Raw genomic sequence first — 5055 nt, 5'->3', positions numbered from 1 at the left:
CCGACCCCTCAGTGGTCGAGGCAGAACTCATGCGTCTCGCACGCTGGTTCTTGCCATCGCCCTTTGGGAAGGAAGTCCTCTTGCTGGGCATTTTTGCCCCAGCAAGGACCCTGGCATAGCAGCGAGCCATCATATGGCCGCGCTTGCCACATTTAAAGCACACTACGCCTGCATTGCCCGTCTCCATAGGAGTGGCATCTGTCCTCTCGGCTGACGGCTTAAACCAAGCTGTCGCCGAGGCACTGTTGTAGGATTGCTCCTCAACTAAGTCAATTTGGATTGCCTCTTCCATCGCCGACGGCACCTTTCTGAAAAGAACCTGTCGCAATGGGCCATGCCGTAGTCCGTTCATAAACGTAGGCACCTTAATGTGCTCGAGAATCGGACGCCGACAGCGAGGGCATCTCTTGCACATACTCTTGCAGAGATCGCTTCGCCTGTCGTGCCCCAAAGAAGCGCGCCTGAATCAACACTTCGTTGTTCGGCGGCTGGTACATGGCGCGAATCTTTTCCTTAAAGATCGCCCATGAAAGGAACGCTTTTCTGTCCGCCATAAGCGCCGAGTAAGCTAACTCTGATGCCTTACCGCGCAGACGCGACATGGCGTACGACACCATCCGGCTGTCGTCCTCGATAAGCTAGGCAACACCGCATTGCTCCACGGCTGTGGACAATCGCGTGCGCTGCAGTTCCATCGAATTCGGGCGGGTCCATCCGAATGGGCCTCGGCTGATGCAGACGGGCAGAGAGCATATCAACAATCCTGTTAAGAGCCTCGCTCCGAGCCTGCTCATGTCTCAGCTCATCCTGAGTCTGAGTGACGGACTCTGCCGCAGCATGGCCCTGTGCCTCGGACGCGGCCCTCCGCTGTCCGAGCACAAATGCCTCAAACTGCTCAAACTGAGCGACATGTTGCTCAGGAGGACTACCCAGGAGCCTGGCCAGGGCTTGTTCACCAAGTCCCTGCGCCATAAGCCCTGCCACCTCCCAATGATGCTCGGAGAGGTAGGGAAAATGAGCCCAATCAATATTGAGCCTCCTTCCCACGTATACACGCATAGATGCGGGTCGTGGGAACGATTTCAACTGCTACCAAGTGTAGGTAGGCACGTCGTAATGCGGCCACGCTTTACTTAGACACACACCCCAGTACAGCGAGGAAGCAGTTCAACGTGCTTCTTTTGCGTGTAGTGAGGTAGTTGTGGTGGGCGCGTAAGCGACCTCACCCAACACACTAGGTACTCTGGTTAAGTGTCGTCACGGGAGCAATAATCCGGCTCCTCGTGCGCACTTACCAAGTAGGAAGTAGTTTTCAGACTGATTTATATTTGATCGTATTTAATACAAATACCTATTTTTACCTATTAAAATGTCATTCTATAGATAACACTCAATATGTATTGCGAGCGTATCTTTCTAGATACCTCGCGTAACGGATAACGCTAGCCGTCATCACGGATGACGCTGGGTGTCATCCCTCCTGATGTGAATGCACCCATGTGCATCACATACACAAAGGTTGGTCACAAATGTAAATCACACCCGATTGCTGGGTCTAATTACTATTATTTAGTAATTGACCGTCCTCTTAAGTTCACCAAGTGTACTTAATGGGGACTTTGTAACATTAGGGCAAATTTAGCCCGTTTCATGATAGGTCGTTCGAGCCGATTTGAAGATCTTCATTTTTGCTCTCGTATACGTGACATCGAGCGACATGCAAATAAATGCTACAGTGCTATCACGAGCACTGGTTCGTAGCATCCCGTAGCTCTGCATGACACATGTCACGGCATGTCCAGATAAATTAAAGCTTACGTGGAATTTCTTAATCATCCATGCGAGAACCATCTCGGTCCATTGTGGTGGCAAAGCAGTTAAATGATCTAAAACCACTAAGAATTGGAGTCATGCCAGTACCTACAGCTAAATACACCATGTGACGAGTGCAATAGGATGAATAACTGATAAAAACGACGACGTGTATAATTTATTAAGAAAACGGGTTACCAGCTTCACAGAAGTTGCGGATGTTTGTGTGGCAGGGCAGATATACTCGGAAGTACAGAAGATAGCTTGGACGTTGCAACAGACGAAATGGAAATAAAAGGCTTGGATGTCTCGACTCGAACTCTCATCGTTTAATGCCCAGTGCTTTCAAGTCGCAACGAAGTTGAAAGATTGTTCGCTGTTGCTGTGTTTGCGTCGATCTCGAGCAGAAGCAAAAAGGAGTGTATTGTAGCGGCGAATGAAGTTGCAAAGAGTGCATGCTGTGTCCGTGACTATAAAGTATGATATTGGGTGAAGATTTATTTACTAGCCACTGCGTATGGCATGTCAAATGGACAGTAGCCTAGCATGTTTTCTGTAAAAACAAACTTCCTTCGTAGGCTCACCTAGATAACTAGCGCAACGCCTTCAATCATATCTCCGTATGATCCCAAGCTCGTGAATACTCGGACCTATACTATACATGCGCGTTTTATATTGTTTTATCAATGTTTTTGGTTATTTATTTATTTGCTGATTATCTTGTATATTGTGTTTATTAATTAATTATTTTGGTATGTGTATTATTTATATTCTCATACAAAGATTACTAAGTATTAATCTTTTTCAACTAACTTTCATATAAAGTTTAAATCTATCTGTATCGATTTATGCAGATTGGCGGGGTCCACACTGATTACATCAAGCAGTGAACAGAACAATCAAATATTTTTGTCAACATTGCCAATGACCTTTATAGAATACTGTCAGTATTACCAAATAGTCGTTTCATTGTTTATTATTCTTCTTACAGGTAATCCTGATTATGTAAACGACTAGGATTAAGTAATTTCAAGTGACAATGTTTAATTGCAGGGTTTTTCTACCTATTTAATTTATGATCCAGCGACTTATTAGCACCGCAAACTATGGAAGGGTTGGACGTTTTGCTTGCAAACTTCATGTAACACCCCGTTACATCCCCCCGCCCTAAGAAACAGTCACTATATTGACTGATGTAGGTGACAGGAGAGATTACAAAGTCCTGTACTGTAATTTGCATTATTGATTTTAACCAAAATGCCGATTTTATTTGCATTATTATTTTAATCAAAATACCGATTTTATTTGAGTTATTATTTTAATCAAAATCGATTTAATTGCATTATTGATATTGACCATAATCATGATCCACTCCCCCTATCTTGAAAAGAAAGAATCATGTTTTGCTACTTAATCAATATTTAGTAGAGGCAATTGCTTACGCTTTAAATGTGCCGGCTTCTTGTTTGTGCGATACAATTTGCAAGCAGTAGCATCAGGATTAGCAGGGGTATCGCAGCTTAAAAATCGAATAATACATGTTTTACTCTCTGGCTCTTATACATTGCAATCATATCACCCATAATAAAATTATACTAGGTTTTGTGAATTCCTTAATAAGAAATAATAAGCATATTGTATATAATTTCTGGATTACGATGGCATAAGGGAACCGTTCTTTTTATATCCTACAAAAAAACATTATTCCTGTCACAAATATAAACCTCCTCGTCTTCTAAAATTTTGCACATCATCTGTTTCGACCATGTGAGGAAGTGGTGCGAATCATCTGTGAACTTTGTTGCGTTTTCAAATAAAGCTTTATTTTAAACATTAATAATAAGTTCCAATCGTGTGGTACGATTGCAAACATGTGTTGATCTGTTCGCGATCGGCATTTACAGAATTGCTAACAATATTTAGTCAACTCACCTCCAAATTTAAGGCCTTTAAAAAGTCTGCGCGTTTCTAGGTCTATGTTATTGTTGTCGAACAGAGGCTGGCTAAAGCACGCAGAATGTTGCTTTATAAGACGATGCGAAATGCGATGAAACAGCGCCTCATTCAGATCCCTTTTTTACCGACGGTGTCACAACCCAATTCGTAATAAAAATAATGAACCTGCGACAAATTGGCAGCGCAAATATGGTAAGATCGGACGCTCTGGGAAGCGCTAGCCTCAACATAAGACCACTACCCATCTCGAAGAGAGAGAAAGATGTTCTTATCAAACTGTTGTTACTTGTCAGTACAGTATTAATAGAGGCTATTGAGTACGAGTACAAAACGTTTAATCGCGCCGGCTTGTAATCCGTTGAATACCATCTGCAAGCAGTTGCATCGGGGCATTCAAGAAACTCACTTCGAAGAATCATTCACGAATTTACTTTAAGCATGTTGCGGCTCATATATTCAACTTCGGTAACAGTTTTGCTACTCATACAGTGTTCTAATGCCACGACTATAAAGAAAGACGAGCGATTTGGAGGCGCAGAAACCAATTGTCAAACAGCTAAAGATCCTAGAAGGACGGTGACCGGTTTGATGGTGTGTTCCGGCGATCGCGTTGACAGAATTGGTGTATTTTATCAAGGAGTTAATGAACCAGAAACTTTGGGGGGCCCGGGAGGGAAGTGTCACAACTATATGCTTGGGAAAGACGAATACTTTAACAGAATTGAGGCTAGTGCAGATTTTCGCAACGGCGAAGAGCGCATTTTCTTTGTCCGATTTGACACCAACAAAGGCAATCAACTCAAGGGTGGGACCAATTCGGGTCGCGTGGGTGTCAGTGCGCATCCAAACTTCAAATTGGCTGGGATTGAAGGATGTTTTGGCAACGATGTCGACTCGATAACTCCAATTTGGATTTCGATCTGATGATGTGCGCCTATGCTCTTGCATATAATAAAACTCAAAAATAGGTCTGTATCTGTATGCGCTTAATATCATAAAATATTAATATGCGCAACTGTTACGTTTTTGCCATAACTAAACACCTTTTTTAACAATCAAAAAGTTTTGAATTAATGTCAACTTTGCTGCACTGGGCATTAAACGCGGTGAGGCAAATTGAGTAAGAGTCGAGAGATCAAAGCCTTTTATTTCCACTGCGCCTTTTGCATATGTAACGGGGTGTATCGTTACATGAAATTATCACTTAAAGGTTGTTAATTAATATGTTATCTAAAATGTAGATAATACTTGGAGGATGTTACTTTACATGGTAATATTCTAAAAGCT

This window comes from Bremia lactucae, linkage group LG4 (assembly GCF_004359215.1).
Source record: "Bremia lactucae strain SF5 linkage group LG4, whole genome shotgun sequence".
NCBI classification, from domain to species: Eukaryota; Oomycota; class Peronosporomycetes; order Peronosporales; family Peronosporaceae; genus Bremia; species Bremia lactucae.
Note: the sequence above shows the minus strand (reverse complement) of the source record.